Source organism: Cricetulus griseus, unplaced genomic scaffold (assembly GCF_003668045.3).
Source record: "Cricetulus griseus strain 17A/GY unplaced genomic scaffold, alternate assembly CriGri-PICRH-1.0 unplaced_scaffold_20, whole genome shotgun sequence".
Classification (NCBI taxonomy): domain Eukaryota; kingdom Metazoa; phylum Chordata; class Mammalia; order Rodentia; family Cricetidae; genus Cricetulus; species Cricetulus griseus.
Window position 1 is genome coordinate 69558 of NW_023276920.1, and position 17793 is coordinate 87350.

Genomic DNA, 17793 nt, shown 5'->3' on the forward strand with positions numbered 1-17793 from the left:
GAGATCGTTCCATTTTCTGGTATCTTCTTTAATTTCTTTCTTTAAACACTCAAAATTCTTATGATGCAGGTCTTTCACTTTTATGGTTAGCATTACCCCAAGATATTTTTATTTGTTTATGGCTATTGTAAAGGTTGATGTTTCTCTGATTTCTTTCTCAGACCTCTTATCATATGTATATAATAGGGCTACTGATTTTTTTAGTTAATCTTGTATCCTGCCACTTTGCTGAAGGTGTTTATTAGCTGTATGAGTTCCCTAGTAGAGTTCTTCAGGTCACTTACGTAAACTATCATATCATCTGCAAACAGCGATAATTTGAATTCTTCCTTTTTAGTTTGTATCCCCTTAATCTCTCATTGTAGTCTTATTGCTCTAGCTAGAACTTCAAGTACAATATTGAAGGGCTATGGAGAGACTGAACAGTCTTGTCTTGTGCAAGATTTTAAATAGATCATGTTGAGTTTCTTTCCATTTAGTTTGATGTTGATTGTTGGCTTGCTGTATATTGCTTTTATCATGTTTAGGTATGTTCCTGTTTTTCCTGATCTCTCCAATTCCTTTATCATGAAGGGATTTTGGATTATGTCAAAGGTGTTTTCAGGATCTTGTGAGATGATCATGGTGTTTTTCTTTTTCAGTTCATTTATGTGGTGGATTATATCTATGGATTTTCATTTGTGGAACCATACAGGGATCCCTGGGATGAAGCCTACTTGATCATAGTGGATGATTTCTCTGATGTGTTCTTGGATTCCATTTGCCATCCAAGAGTATTTTTGCATCAATATTCATGAGAGATGTTTTTCTGTAGTTGTCTTAATTAGTTGTGTAATAATGTGGCTTGTGTACTAAGGTAATTGTAGCCTCATAAAAATAGTTTGGCAATATCCCTTCTGCTTCTATTGTGTTGAACAATTTGAGAAGCACTAGTATTAGTTTTTCTTTGAATTTCTCATATAACTATCCACTGCAATCATCTGGCGTTGGGATTTTTTTGGGGGGGGGTTGGGAGACTTTTGATGACTGCTTCTATTTCTTTAGGGATTTTAGGTCTATTTAAATTTCTTATCTGTTCTTGATTTAATCTTGGTAGATGATATCTATCCAAAAAATTGTCCATTTCTTTTAGATTTTCAAATTTTGTGGAGTACAGTTTTTCAAAGTATGACCAGAAGATTCTCTGGATTTCCTCAGTGTCCATTATGTCCCCCTTTTCATTTTGATTTTGTTAATTAGCATGCTCTCTCTCTGCCTTTTGGTTAGCTTGGGTAGAGATTTGTCTATCTTGCTGATTTTCTCAAAGAACCAACTCAATGTTACATTGATGCATTGGAATGGTGCAATTGCACGTTGTTCAATTTCCATGAGTTGGTAGGTTTTATACAATTTATGTTGTTTTTTTAATTCTAAATTTAAAGCATGGTGGTCTGATAAGACACAGGGGTTATTCCAATATTTTGTTCCTGTTGAGACTTGTTATTTTGACAAGTAAATGGTTAATTTTAGGTAAGGTTCCATGTGGCACTGAGAAGTAGGTATAGTCTCTTGTGTTTGGATGGAATGTGCTATAGATGTCTGTTAATCTCAATTGGGTCATAATTTCTGTTCATTTTTTCTTTGTTAAGTTTCTGTCTGGTAGTCCTGTGTAGTGGTGAGAGTGGGGTGTTAAAGTCTCCCACTAAAAGTGTGTAAAGTTTTTTTTATAGTTTGTTCTGTGTTCATCTTAATAGAATGTATTTACAAGCTACCTAGTAGGGCATGAGCTATTTTATTTTTTCTCTATTTTTTATTTAAATTAGAAACAAGATTGTTTTACATGTCAATCCCCATTCCCTCGTCCTCCCTAACCCCTCTTCTCCCACTAACATCTTAACTATCCCATATGCTTTCTGCTCCCCAGGGAGTGTGAGGCCTTCCATAGGGATTTTCAGAGTCTGTCATATTCTTTGCAATAGGGCCCAGATTCTCCCCCCCACCCGGGTGTCTAGGCTAAGGCAGTATCCCTCTTTGAGTAATGGGATCCCAAATTCTATTCCTATGCTAATGATAAGAACTGATCTACTTCAAGGGTCCCCATAGATTTCAAGGCCTCCTCACTGACATCCACATCCATGGGGCCTGGATCAGTCCCATGCTGGTTTACAAGCTATCAGTCTGGGGACCAAGAGCTCTCCCTTGTTGAGGTCAGCTGTTTTTCTGGGTTTCACCAGCCTTGGTCTTGAATCCTTTACTCATCACTCTTCCTTCTCTGCAACTTGATTCCAATTCAGTTCAGTGTTTATTTGTGAGTGTCTGCTTCTACTTTCCATCAGCTGCTGGATAAAGGCTATAGGAAGGCATGAGCTATTTTATTTTATTTCATTTTTATTTTTAATTACACATATTTACATACCCATACCCCATTACCTCGCCCTCCCCTCCTTCCATGTTTCCCACCCAACCTACCCCATCCAACCCCCCACTCCACCCTAGGTTAGTGAGGCCCTCTACCAAGGACCTTCAATGTCTGTCATATATATAGGGAAGGGCCTATGCCCTCCTTGCTGTATTTGGGATGCAATAGTATACCTTCATAGGGAATGGGTTCCCAAAATCCATTTGCGCTCTATGGATAAAGACTGGCTCTGCTGTTAGTCGAGCCATAGATTGTCCTAGACTCCTAGCTGGTACCCACAATCAGAGGGTTTGGTTTGGTCCAATGCTGTTTCTCCAGCTTTATGACTAGGGTCTCTAGTCTATCAGTAGGTCAGGTCCTCTGTTTTTGCAGGTTTCTCCATCCCCATCTTGGCTCCTTTGCTCAGCCCTCCTCCCTCTCCACAACTGAATTCCAGTAGTACGGTGCAGTGCTTAGCTATGGATGTCTGTTTCTGCATCAAACAACAACTGGATGAAGATTTTCCTTTCTCTCCCTTCCCCCAGGCTCCAATTTGGTCAGGAGTTCTTGTCCCCATGCCCTTCTTCAAAAGACCATGCCATCTTCTCTTGGGGTCCTCCTTGTTTCCTAGCTCCTCTAACAGTGTGGAATGTAGGCTAGTGATCTGTTGTTCTATATCAGAACAGAATGTTTCTTTTGTATCCATTCTCTTAGCTTGTGTCGTTTTATAGGCAAGTTGTATACATTGACATTGAAAGATATATGTGACCATTGATTGTTGATTCTTGTTAGTTTTGGTGTTTGGTAATGTGTGATTATCAATTGCCTATGTTTTTGTGAGTGTGGTTATCTTAGTCGGGTTGGAGTTTTTCTTCCAGTACTTTCTGTTGGTGTTTATTTGTGGATATATATTGTTTAAATCTGGTTTTGTCATGGAATATCTTGTTTCTCTATCTATAGTAATTGAAAACTTTCCTGGGTATAGTAGTCTGGCCTGACATCCATGTTCCCTTAGCATTTGTAGAATATCTATCTGGGACCTTCTGGCTTTCAAAGTTTCCATTGAGAAATCGGGTGCATTTTGGATAGGTATACCTTTATATATTACTTGTTTTTTTTGGTTTTGCTGCTATTAATATTTTTCTTTATTCTGTAAATTTGGTGTTTTGATTATTATGTGGTGAGGGGACATCTTTTTTTGGTCCACTTTATTTGTTGCTCTGTTGGCTTCTTCTACTTTCATAGGCAAAAAAGCTCTTTAGGTTGGGGAAGATTTCTTCTATGATTTTGTTGAATATGTTTTCTGTACCTTTGAGCTATATTACTTCACCTTCTTCTATACCTATTATTCTTAGGTTTGGCCTTTTCACTGTGTATCATATTTCCTGAATATTTTGTGTTAGGGATTTGTTGGACTTGAGGTATTCTTCAGTTGATGACTCTATTTCCTCTAGTGAGTCTTCAACACCTGAGACTCTCTCTTCTGTCTCTTGTATTCTATTGGTTATTCTTACATCTGTAATAGTTCCTTATCCTTTTTCCAGATATTCAATTTCCAGCATCACCTCATTCTGTGTTTTCTTTATTGTGTCTATTTCAGCTTTCATGCCTTGAACTGTTTTAATTGTTTCCTTTACTTGTTTGTTTTTTCTTGCTTTTCTTTAGATTCTTCATGAGATTTGTTTATTTTTTGAAGTTTCTGGGGTGTATTTTCCTCTATTTCATGTATTTAATTTTTTTTTCATTCTATATCTTTAAATGATTTTCTAATTTCCTCTTTTAGCGTCTGAAAAATGGAATGCTTCACAAATTTCCATGTCATCCATGCATATGGACCATGCTGATATTCTCTGTATCATTCCATTTTTAGTATTTGTGCTGCTGAATCGAGCACCAATTACTTTCTTTATAGACTTAAAGTTCTTGTTGTACAGGTATTTCACTTGTTTCGTTAGTTACTCCAAGATAATTTGTTATTGTGCTATTGAAACTGGTGCTGTTTCTTTGATTTCTTTCTCATTCTGTTTATCATATTTATAAACTGATTTTTGTGTTTTACTTTTCTGCCAATTAATTACTCAATGTATTTATTAGCGGTAGATGTTCCTGGATAGAATTATTTTATGTCACTTATATATACTATTATCTGTGACTTGAAATGGTTTGACTTCTTCCTATGCAATTAGTATCCTCATGATCTGTTGTAGCACAAAAAAGAAAAGGTCCAGAGACTGATATTGTGGTTCAAAGTTTAAGCTGAAGATCACAAAAGCAAAGTATCTGGATACTACCTCTTACCTGTACGTATTCTCAGACCAAAGTGGTGATCCTCAGATTGCTTCTGACTTCATTATTACTCAGATTCACTCAGACTGCTATGCTCTCCACAACATGGCTTGAAACTAACTTTCAGACTGAATGCCCATTTTTTAACCTGGGGGAGAATATATGTCTTTTAACTAATTCCTCCCTTTATGAATTCCTAATTGTGTCCCCAAATCTGCTGAGAATGATGATTCAGATGACATGTGAAGCTGAACACTGCTGTATAGAACAGTAGATGCCCAAGCAGGTTTCAAGGTAGATATCTAGTTTGTCAGCAGCCTGAGAATAGCCTCCAGGGTAAAACCACATCCCAAAGAGAGAAGGGCCAAAGATCCAGCTGTTTACACCAGGGAATGTGATACAGTGCCTAACTCCTGCAGCATTTGGAGTCCACAAGTCTGTGGAGTTTGCTACAGAGAGGCTGCAGCAAAGAAATTCCAAACTCAATCAGAGGTTTCGGTGAGGTGGTGACTCTGTTGGCAGCCCCTGAATTCCACTCTTTTGTGTGCCCATGGCTACAAAGGCTCAGGCAAGTGGCTTTTTTGTGAATTCATACAACAAAGTTGGATGACAGATGTAGCACAAATTCTAATTGGTATTAGTAATAAATACCCAGAGTCAGATATCAAAGTAAAGGCTGAAAGATCACAGAGACAAAGGAGCAAGACACAGTTACTTCTTACCTGACAACTCCTCAGCCTGAAAGGAAGGGGAGCTGCTGTCTATGTCCTCCTTAGATTCCTCTGTCTGTCTAGCCACATCACTTCCTGTTTCCTCATCCTTTGTTCAGGGATTAAAACTGTGTGCTGCCACTGCCTAGACTCTATGGTTATCTACTGTCAAGTCCAGCACTCTGATAGACAGGCAAGCTGTTTTTGTTAGAGCACAAACAAAATATTACCACATGCTTGTCTAACTTCATTGTGGACATGGCTCCATTCTTGCTGCTTCACTCTGTGAGCCCACAGAAGCCTGGCTTAGTTGATTCAGTGGGCTTAGTATTCCTGCTTTATGCTATCCACTTCAACTTTTACAATCTTTCCTTCCTCTCTTCCTTCTGATTCCCTAAGCTTTGAGGAAGAACCCAAAGGAGATTTCCAGTTTAGACATTGTCTCCACAAATGTCTACTGGGAGAATCTTATTTTCTGAAATGTGTAATCAAAACCTTTTATAAATTTAGTGGTCAGGGATGTATTTAAAAGAGACAAATCGTACCAGAAAAGTGGGGCTATTCAGGTTTTCATACTTAACTGTGGCCCATTTGTGCATATGCCACTGAAAAACTAGGATGAATGAGTCAGAGGGGTGGCATCAGCTGATAGTGGAGATTCAGCTCTGGTAATATTTGGGATGAGGAGGATGAGCAAGATATGCCAGAGAGGTAAATCCCATGAGTCTCAGGGAAACTCATAGATGAATATTAATGGGTTAATTTTCACTGTAAGATCTAGTTATTAAAGCCTGCCTTATCAACTGAGCATTTATAATTAATATTGTTATTTGGAGGCTACTGTTGGAATACAGGGACATTCCACATACAGAGGAGCACTCAGCTTCCCCTACTCCCCATTCGCCCCTTCACCCTAAGTGTCCTCTCGCCCTCTTCTATTTGTTCAAGTCACATCTTTGCCATTTCATGGAAATCTCAAAACCTGTTTCATTTACTTGGAGTTCTTTCAGCTTATGGTTTATTCTATCATTGAATTAAGTCAGGACAGGTACTAAATATAGACACCTTAAGGCAGGAAGCAGAGAAAATGTACTAGAAACTAAGACTACCTTTCCAGTAGTTTCTCTTCCTACAATGGAGCAAGCCTCCCACATCAATCACTAACGAAGAAACAAGTTTCTTACAGACCAATCTGTTGGAGATAATTCCTTAAAAGTTCTTACTTAAAAGATATATCTATGTTTGTGTCAAGATGACAGAAATTTACAATATATGCACACTTGGTCACATGAGTATGCTTAGGTGCACAAATGGATGGAGGAATAATACATGTATTCTTCATGATTGTAGTTGCTTACCCTCAGGCTTCTAAGGTTCATTTTATACATAATGCTGGAGAAATTATAAAAAGATAAGAGGTTAGAGAAAATATTGTTAATAGTTATAAGAAATACCATGGAAAATGGTTGTGAACTCTGAATAAAAATAAAACAGCATCGATTTCTGGAAAGCTTCGAAAATGAGCCCAATCTCCAGCAGAGGTCCCCCTGAACACATGTCTTTCTATTTAGTGTCTGGATCAGAATGGTCAGTCCTTTTTATAATGCTAGAAGAGATTATTGATTATAATCTTTGATTGTTTATTAATTTAGCAAGCAAGAACATTTCCAAGATCTCATCCACTTCTCTGGTGATCCTGGTAATTCATTGTTTCCAGATGAGCCAAAAAGCCTCTCCCAAAATGTTTTCCTGAATATCAACATTTGTCAAGGGAAAGCATTGTCCTGACTTCAGGTTTATATACACATGAGATGTCCCAGGTACTGCATTATTTATGTCAATCCTTAATAGCACAGAAAGTTGAGATGGTAGTGGGGACCAAGGTAAAATATCAATGCATAGTTCACATGAGAATCCAGTGGCAGGGGGGTGGATATTTTCCAGAAAATTTCTTTTACTTAAGTTATTCTTTCTTTATTGATATTATTGCTGTGAGATTTTACTCTAAAATAATGGCATTCCACATTATTTTGGTCCCTGTATATAAATCAAATAATTTACAACAAATAAACATTTAACCTTATTGGTAAATATCGCATGCATGGAGACAATAGGAAGAGAAAATTCTTGCTTTGAGATGGTGTTTATGTTACTAAATCAGAGTCAGTCAGGCACTGCCCATAATTGACCGTCACTTAGCATTGAATATGAACACATGTCAACATGTCACATTTAGAATAGTCATGGAGATATTCAAGAAGAGACATGTAATTGAGATAATGTCATGTTAATCATGGCACACAGCTTTGGTACCTCTTAGCATTTCCCTATGATTCTTGTCTTCAGAATGCTATAAAATATTTCATTTTGATGACTATTGAAATTAAAAGGACATCTTTAAAGATTTTGTGAATGTAGCACAAATAGCCTTTATGTTCTAGATTTAAGGAAAATTTAGTATGTCTACTGCTTTATTTATTTGTGTCTAAGGGTACATGTATCTGTAACATGGGTAATAAAAACCCAGAGACAGATATTGAGGTTCAAGCTAAAGTTCAGAGAAGCAAAGCAGCCATGCCACCAGAGAGCTTTTACCTCTACCAAGGCTGGAGAATCCTATCTTTAAAGTGGCTGGCGACTAATTGCCCCAAGACTGAACACTGGATACAGCATGAGACTCTGTGATCCCCCTTACATACCTCTCTAGTGTTCAGATTAAAGGTGTGACCTCTGTTTTTCTTTAGACTGATTCACTGGACAATCTTTAGATTGATTCAAGGACAATCCCTGGGTGTCCATGAACTCACAGAAATCCATCTGCCTCTCTCTTCTGAGTCCTGATATTAAAGTTATGTGCCACCCCTGCCCAGTTTCTAGGACTATTTAGTGTGACTGGCTCTGCATTCTGATCTTCAGTGGCTTTATTAGATCATAAACAATATATCATCACATGCAGACACATGAATATCATTACATGTCTAAGAAATTTGAACTCTACATCCACTAGGTTGATTTCTAGATCAAACTGAGGTCATCAAGCTTGCTAGGAAGGGCCTTTACTAACATTTAGCCCAGTGGATCATAAATTTTAGGTTTGTAATGATTTATTAGGGATAAAATACTATATATTCTATGAAAATGGAAATGTTCCATGTATGGAGCAAACAAGCAAGACAACAGTCATGTAATTGGCAAATTATTATTCAAAGGCCAAATTTGGTCTAGTACATACTTTTGGAAACAAAGATTCATCATAACATATTAAACTTACATTCTTGATAGGGCATGAGGACTGAACACTATGTGTGACCAGGAACATGTGACCCCAGTGTATGTGGATATCTAGTATATGTATATGTTGTATATGGATATCAAGGGTGAAGGTTCTCTGAGGATGGGGAAAACAAACAAGAGCACAGTGTGAACCTGAACAATGGTCATACAAAGAGTAGCTTGGATTTAGCTTTCTTGAAGTCTTTCTCTTTGGAATTCTCTTTTGTTTTAGAAATATATTTAGTGAAATGTAAGGTATGGTTTGTTCTGATTGTCAGTGAGTCTTTATTGAATGTGCACTGTTTTAAGTGGTTACATTTTTGTCATGAGATAGGAAACATCCCCACTTCATCTTTTTCATTTTAAAACTTATTTATTTTTATTTTATGTGCATTGGTGTTTTATCTGCATGTATGTCTGTGTGAGGGTGTTACAACTTGGAGTTACAGTTATGAGCTGCCATGTGGGTTCTGGGAATTATACCAGGGTCCTCTGAAGAGCAGTGTGTGCTCTTCAAAACTGACTCATCTTTCTAGCCCCCCATTTAATTTATTAAGACACACCATGAACAAAAATGGATCATGGAAGTACCATGGTTTCAAATAGATATATTCTTTCTTCAGATTATACTTAAACACATATTAAAATTATATCTAATTATACTTTCTTTGTGTGAAAATAATTTTTCATGACATTCACAAATATATTTGAGATTTGAAATAATTAAGGCCTCTTAGCCTTACCTTTAATTGCAAATGGTTACTTCTTTCATATCACTCAGATAAACATGAAGTTGATATGCCCTACATGCAGAGGTAAGATACATATGAGCATACATACAATATTTTTAGATGAAAGTCATAAAAAGAATGATGATAACTATTGTCCATTCAGCTAAAATAGTAATATATTTTATTACTATTTTACAAGGGATTTCTTAGTACATTTTCTTCATGAGATACACAATACTTCCTCAATATAAAATATGTTGCTTTTAACAGAGCTACTATGAAGAAATTTAAAACACTGAAATTAAAATATACCAAAGTAGACTCATTTATATAGGAGATGGTTTATCACAGACATAAAATGCAGAATGCAAGGCAAGCAACCCTGCTTGACTACTTTGTCCTGTGCACACAATAGACAACTTTGAACTCATGAGTTGAGGATATGTTTACTAGTAACACTCTGACTTGATTTCCAGTTTCAAATCATTGTCGTTCCATTAAGTAAATGACTTCAGTATCAAATCCTCTTTTGGACAGCTGACTCTCAGGGGACCATGACTGAACCAAGGATTCCTGTGCATCACAATACAGGCTTAGTTTCAAAACTGCCTATTTAGGTCTGAGGGGAAAATGATACATATTATATTTTTAGGATATACAAATAACATGTTCTAGGACAGCATTGTTATTCTACAATCCAAAACGTTAAATTTAAATCCAGAGTCCTATATGGTTTTTTATTTCCCTTTCCAGGAAAATGACTCATGACTACCCAGGATTATTTCTAAAATGCATACTAATTTCTTCATTCTGCAATCATTATTTCTTTTAGTAAAAAGTAGATATTCCATTAGTAACCCTTGATGTCACATTACTATGGTATTAATGGAAATGACAGTAGTAGAGATCTTATGTACAATCTTTGTTCCATTACTCTGTCTTCATCTGGTTGACTAGCATAGCTTGGTTCCTGGAAACCTGACTTGGGTCAGAAAAGGAATGAAGGACAGAAACACAGATTTGTACAGCAAATCTGGTATTATGTGGATTCTGCAAGCTCCACAACCCAGAACCTCAACATGTTTATTAGGCACAGCTCAGCTTGAGGAGTTAGTTGCTTTTTGTATGTGGTCTCTGTTGACCAGTAGCATCAGAGTATAAATATCCATGTGGAGGAAGTCATTTTATTTTACTTATCATTTATTCATAAACACTCATATTTGGACTTCTAAGGAGACCTTGGCTACCCCTCTTGAACTTGGCCCATATCAGAAACTGGCTTTGTCAATGTTTCATATGACCAATGCCTTGGAGTCTTCAACATGGCCATGCCCATGTTAACAACTCAGGACTCCTTCTGCTTTATATCATTGTGTTCTCATTGTGAACTGTTGGGGACTTCACAATTTAACTATGCATTAATAATTGATTTTTATTAGGAACAGTAAGGTGTGTACCAGAAATAGATGTGCTGCTTTGTTGAACAGCATATATTCTTACACAGCTGAACTTTTGCTGAGAACACATCCGATTCTGAAGAGAAGGTATTGTGGTTTGTAGGAAGAGTCATAAACAGCATCTCAAGAGCTCATGAGCCTTTAGGACAGGACAATCATTGTGGCCACAGAGCTAGAAAGTAGCTTATACTTTTTTCAGGTCTAAAGACAGAAACCCCTGAAGATGAATCTCTTAAATGAAAGCAGTAGGAAAGAACATTAAACAAATGAGGAGAGACACCTTTTATTAGAAGACAATTAGTTGACAGTGGCATATATTTTTATGTCTGGTCCCTACTGGGAAGATTATAATTAGTAGAGTGTTACATGTATTATTTATTCACATACTTTTATCTGTTTTCAAAATGTAAGAGTATTTTTATCTAATAAATAACTTATTATATATTATATATACATACATATATGTGTATATATTTTCATTCTTCCATATTTCTCACAATTGATTAATGGTATAATGAGGTGACCACAGTACAAAATTCTGGGAAACAGGCCAAAGAACTTGTTCTAGTCTTAAGAAAATGCACATGACCAAGGAAGTGTCTTCTAAAACATCTTTAAGTTTCTGGAATTGCCTTTGTGAAACATGGAGAGACTTATAAAACTAGCAGTAAATATATTATATTGATCATTTATAAATACAATATAATCTACTATTAAGAAAGTAGAGTCAGTCTGTCCTCTGAATCTTAGAAAGAGAAAAATACATTCTCCAGAAAAATAGCAAGGTACCCTGATCTTCCAAGAATATTGGGTACTGAGGTTGGTGCATGGTTAGTTCCTTGAGTTGAGACAGCTTTGCAGCTGTGATATTGTTATCTAGACTCTGCTGATTTGCATGTAACCAGAAAACAGTCTCCTATTCAGAGGACTTTTTAATAGTAAGGTCAAACCCTGTGCAGGAGTCAGTCCTATTCAGAGAACAGCACAGAAATGAGGGCTCCTTATCATCTCCTCGGGCTGCTGCTGCTCTGGATCCCAGGTATGGAGCACAGCAGTGCTTGTCTCAATGTGATCAGTGTTGCCTGGATGTCAGGGTATTCTACGAAGTGACCTTAAAGGCAGTGTTGTATAGTTTTTATTGTGTTTTCCCCCATAATTCCAGGTTCCAGATGTGATATCCAGATGACCCAGTCTCCATCTCAGGCTGTATCACTAAAAGAAACAGTCACCATCAAGAGTCAAGCCAGTAAGAGCATTGGCAGTGCATTAGCCTGGTATCAACAAAAGCCAGGGCAATCTCCAAAGCTCCTGATCTATGGTGCAAACAGTTTGGGAGATGGAGTCCCATCGAGGTTCAGTGGCAGTGGTTATGGGACAGATTTAACCCTCACAATCAGCAGTTTGGAGCCAGAGGATATTGGAACTTATTACTGTCTACAGCACAGCAGTTACCCACCCACAGTGGAACAAGTCATAGCATAAACCACTGAGCAATGCAAAAATGTGATCCTGGGCACCTCAGCTGCTATTCTTGTTTACTCTAACTGCTGTCATCATTATTCAGAAAAAATTTGGATTTGAAGTGCACTGAGTGTCTTTGGAATAAGTGGCTATGAAAATTCCCCGTCTTTCTCAGCCCCAGAAGCAAAGACTTCCATATATTTGGTAAAATACAGTTCAGTACTCATGATGCATCTGGGTCATAGCATCTATTTGGATTCATGCCACAAAGAAAAATTCCAGGGAGATTTAAAAAAGAAAAAAGAAGAAGAATACAGGACTGAGAGTCTACAATGAAGCCTCTTAAAAGGATTTTTTTATTGGCACATACAATATTCTAATATATGTTTATTAAGGAGTAGGACTCACACAGATCCCTTATAAGCTGAAAGCTAGAAAGAAGGGCAGCAAGTAGACAATAAAGATAACAAACTTCCCGAGCATAAAGATGGTAAACTTTTGGGCTCTTTCACATATGCCTGTTGTGATTGTTTGCAAATGCCTAATGACCTGGGAGCTTTTTTTCTCCCAGCAGTATGCCCAAATATCCTTCAAGTTCAAGACTGGATCAAGATATGTTTTTCCCAAGCTTGTGGGTCTATCAGCATCCCTCACTTTGTTCAAGCTGGCCAAACCTAAATTAGGGGATAAAGACTTCTCAAATTTTCATGAAGCCATAAGTCATCAAAGAGACACCATGCTTCACATGGATTCCAGGTGTCATACTCATTATCAGACTTGGGTATGGATGATTTTGCTGCATCTGTTTTCTTGCCAGCTGCCAAAATCCCATCTTACCATATATTTTATTATAATTGTCATTTTACTGTATTCTTAGTAGTGGATTAGTCTGATCAGTATTTTGTATACTTGCAGCAGAATAACTTTACTGAAAAACTTCCCTCTTGATGATGAAAGACTATAAGAGCCACAGGTAGAGGATAACCCCAAGGAAATATCCTTATCCAGGCACAATGGGGCTGATACTCATGACATCACAGATTGTAATACTCACCCAATCCTGCACAAGTTCAAATCAGACAAAATCCTCTTGGGGAGAAGGGGAGGTGAACACAAAATCCCATCCCTAAAGAGGAAGCTATTTTCATTGATCTCCTACCAAAGGAAAAAATCATTTTTTCCAATGTAATGTTACAGTCATATATTAGAAAATAAAATTTATTCTACAAATAGTTATTAAATATTTCTAAAACTTCCCTATGTTCTTGTTAAAGTTTTCTTTAAAAATCAAAAAAGAAAATTTCTAATTCCTCTGCACTCTACTCTTCTCACTACCACTATCTCTGATTTTCTTCCTTCTCCAGTATGGGAGAGGCACAACACTGGATTCTTCTGTCCTTACCTCATCAAAGGGAGAAAATTGTGTCTATCCTTGGTTTTCACATTTCCAGACATGAACAACATTATTAAACTTGCTCCAAAGCAAAAGTCTATTGTCAAAAGGTTTAGGACAGTATCAGTCACAATTTGCTGAAATAGAATGTCTTCTGTGCATTCCAAATTTGGAATTGAGAAAAAGGAAAAAATGCCAATTTGGACAGGAGCAAATCACCTGGCTTATTGAAAAAATTGCAGTGAATCAAAGGTAATACAAAACTGGTTCAATCTCATGAAAAAATGAAGAGTTTGAGGAGTTTGGTTGAAGGTAGTAAAGATGAAATGCACACATGGGGGTCAGTTGTTCACACACTCAGTCTGTGACTCACATTTGTTGCTGAAGCAGGTGAATCAGTGACGCATGATGCACCAGATATAAGATTATGTGTATTTGCACTGGAGAATCCCGGTGTTGTAGGAAATTTCCTATTGTAAATTTTAAACTCAGGGACAGGTGATGCATCATACATGATTTTGACTCTGAAGTGATTGTGGTAGTAACATTCACTTTCAGTCTTCTGTTGTTCACTGATTTCTTCAGAGTAACTTTTAGCCTAAAATGTCTATTTAGAACACGTACACTGTATAGGTGTACTATATTTTTACCTCTCACACTGTAATTTTGCTCTATCAATTGATTGTTTACACATGATTAAATGTGTAATTACCTATGCTTGTGCTATTTCTGAGTTCAATAGCCAATATATCTCTTTTGTGTATATGTTCCTTGACTAGGAACAATGGCATGTAACAAAGGTGTGGATAGGTAGAGAGCTTCATAATCTAGGGTTAGCAATATTTCCTTTGTGGTATTTGCACAATGATTAAATTGTCTCGTGGTGCATTAGACAGAATTTATTCTTATTATTAAACAAGATATTACTTTATAGTTATATTCCAATAATTCACTGTGTGGTTTATTCTCAGATTTCTTTTTCTGTTCATCTATGGATTCACACAGAGAAATTTTCCTTCTTTGCCTGTTCTGAATAAGGTTGATGTGAAACATAGTGTGTAAACATTCACACTTCATTTTTCCTGAATACATGCTCAGGGAGGGGAATTGGTCAGCTAGATGGTAGGAATTATGTCCCATTCTTCCTATGGGCCTTATATCATTTCCACGCCCAATTATAATGCAATATTTATAATTTCTACACAGCTACAGTGTTTACCATTTTCCATTATCACATCAACAATTTCTATGAAGTTATATATTTTTATGATTTGATTTTGAATTCCTTTAAGTGGGATTCAAATGTGTCTAGGTTTTGGAATGAAAATGAAGCCTTTTTTCCTTTTTATAGGTTGGCAATAGTGAACCTTAACACAGTCATATTCTGTTCATTTCATATTTGGTTTTTGCCTGAAGCAGTGCAACTATATAGACCTCATCTACCTGGTCTCTCCTCTCTTCCTATGGTTCCTGGGGACAGTGCTGCCATCATGTTCAGGCCAATCAAAGCACAAGCAGAAACTGGTACAAGCATAACTGAATCAGGCACCAAAATCCTCATAAGATGTTCTGTACAATCTTTATGTGGAATCCTCTTGTGGTCCGTGGTAGAGGAATTGTGGCAGATTCCATTCTGAGTGTCAACATCCTGGAGACTAAAAGGGTGTACCTCACCACTGTCATGGAATCCATGGTATTTCACACAGCATTCTATAACCCTGAAGAAAAGCGAACTCAACCTGCTAAAATGACACACCAGAAAACATTATGCTTTTATATTTCTTGTGGATTTATACAGGGTCATGACCTAAGCAATATTCAGGAGTCTGGTTATCCCATACAGACAAACTTGGAGCAAAATGCAGATCACTGTTTCATATCTTATTTGGAACTTTACCCTGTGATCTTTCAAAGTAAATAGATAAATTTTGGAGCTAAATCTATTTCTTCTTTCTATAGATTTCTATTTTGTTTTCTTTCTGGGCTTTTTGCCAATAGAGTTTTAAAAGGTCCTTGTGGTGGAGTATCTCATGAGAAATTCATATAGTTACCACAGATACAGAAGACACCTTTTAAAATCAGATGACTTTCTGGTCTTAGCAAGCTCTAAAAACAAGGGAACAGACTCTTTGTGAAAGTCCAGGGAGCCAGACAGGATTCTAGGTCTAAGCATGCTGAAATAAGAATTTTCAGTTGCTTGATAAGAGACTCTTACAACTTGTGGAAGCCCATGACTAACTAGTGACCATGGCTTTGAGATTAAATGAGGTTAATAGCTGGATAGATCCTCTCATTCTATGTGGTGACCTCCATATAAAGTTTGCTAGGACAAGCTGCCACTAAAACTCAACATTTTCCATTGCTCAGCAAGGTTGTACAATGTTTCCTCCCCAATCTGTCTCAGATGAAAACTTGCTCTTTGAAAATTTCCCTCTTGACCCACAATTCCCATTTGTCAGACTCATTATCCTATTAAGGGTGTTAAGAGAAGATGGCTTTCTTTCATGGTTTTGTGTACTTATTCATACAATATTGATTGAGTTTTATATTGAGTTGATGGCATCTCCTTACTGATGTTTATCATAATTATTCATGAAAAGTTACATTAGCTATCAACTGTTTTTTTTTCTTTTTAAAAATTGCAATACATTTTTACCAAAGCAAGTAAATATGCTTATGAAATGACACTGTCTATTATGGACACAAAAAGAAACTCACACTGATCTTTGCCAAAAGATAGTTGCAATTGAGATGAAATTAAGACATTCAAGTTGAGTATCTTGATTGTTCACTCAGATGTTGAGCAAGCATGGGAGAGATGACAGTTGTTTCCTCTTCAGTATCTTAATGATCTGTCTTCATGCACTTTGAAACACACTGTTTATACTCTTTCAACCTTTTAATTTTCTGGCTTATAGGAGTAAGTAAAAGTTAACTATAATTAGTGGTCCTGATAGCTAGTTACTGACAAAATTTAGCCCTTTCATCACTTCCTACGGACCAACTCCCCTACAGTATCCATGAAGCCCCATCACTATGGAATTTTTCTTCATCCTTTGTCATATGGTAGACATTCACTATTGAAGGTTTTTACATAGAAAAAAAAATCTTTATCTTACCCGGAACTATTTTACTTATTCTGAAACCTTTCTGACATTCCAGTTATGAAAATAGATGTGTCAGGTAGTACTGTTTCCAATAAGGATGTTCCCCGGCCTTGGTGTTGTGTATGTAGTGGAGGAGTGGTGGTGATAAAGACATTTAGAGCCTAGAACTCACTTATTGTCAGCACATTGAACAATTTTCTATCTCTGCATTTGTGTGTTGCAAAAAGAAGCTTTTTTGTCCAAGGTTGTCAACAACCTAGGGTGGTAGATATAAGCCTAAATTTTCAAAAAACAGATGCGCCTCAACTGAGGAATGGATGGAGAAAATGTGGTACATTTACACAATGGAGTACTACTCAGCAGAAAAAAATTGAATCTTGAAATTTGCAGGTAAATGAATCGAACTAGAAGAAACCACCCAGTTTCAAAAAGACAAAAATGGTATGTACTTACTCATATCCAGATTTCAGATTTAGAGCAAAGGTGTAGCAGCCTACAATGCCAGAGAAGCTAGGGAAGAAGGAGGACCCTAAGAAAGACACACATATTTCCCTGGAGAAGGGCAAAGGGACAACATCTCTAAGCTAATGGGGATCATGAGGCAGAGGATAGAGGGAGTTAAAAGAAAGAGAAGAGGAGGAGAGAATGGGAGAGGAGGACATTTGGGAGCAGGAAGATCTAGTCAGGGGAGGAAGGGAGGAGAGCAAGAAAATGCATACCAGCATAGAGGGAGCCATTATAATTTTAAAGAGAATTCTGGCACTAGGGAAATATCCAGAGATCTGTAAGATCCATCCCAACTAATAATCTAAGCAATAGTCAAGAGGCTACTTTAAAAGCACTTCTCCAATAAAGAGATTGATGACTACCTAATATACCATCCTAGTGCCTTCATCCACTAGCTGATGGAACCAGACACCAACCCTCATAGCTAAACACTGAGCTAAATTATGGAATCGAGGAACAAGGAGATAGTAGTGATGAGCAAAGGGGCCAAG

At 37.0% G+C, this 17793-nt stretch overlaps 1 long non-coding RNA gene and 1 other non-coding gene across 3 annotated transcripts; both read right to left on the reverse strand.

The window, feature by feature from the left end:
- Nucleotides 1-4164: 4164 nt before the first annotated feature.
- On the reverse strand, nt 4165-4271 carry LOC113832133. The gene has a single exon (XR_003488649.1). It is a non-coding gene; the product is annotated as a U6 spliceosomal RNA (small nuclear RNA).
- A 5415-nt stretch (nt 4272-9686) lies between these two features.
- LOC118239798 lies at nt 9687-17397 on the reverse strand. 2 transcript variants are annotated; one of them, XR_004772639.1, is made up of 4 exons: nt 16407-17397; nt 15132-15430; nt 13350-13450; nt 9687-12046 (listed from the first exon to the last, which is right to left on the reverse strand). It is a non-coding gene; the product is annotated as an uncharacterized LOC118239798 (long non-coding RNA). The 2 variants fall into 2 exon arrangements; XR_004772638.1 differs by having other exon boundaries at nt 15132-17397.
- Nucleotides 17398-17793: the final 396 nt, after the last annotated feature.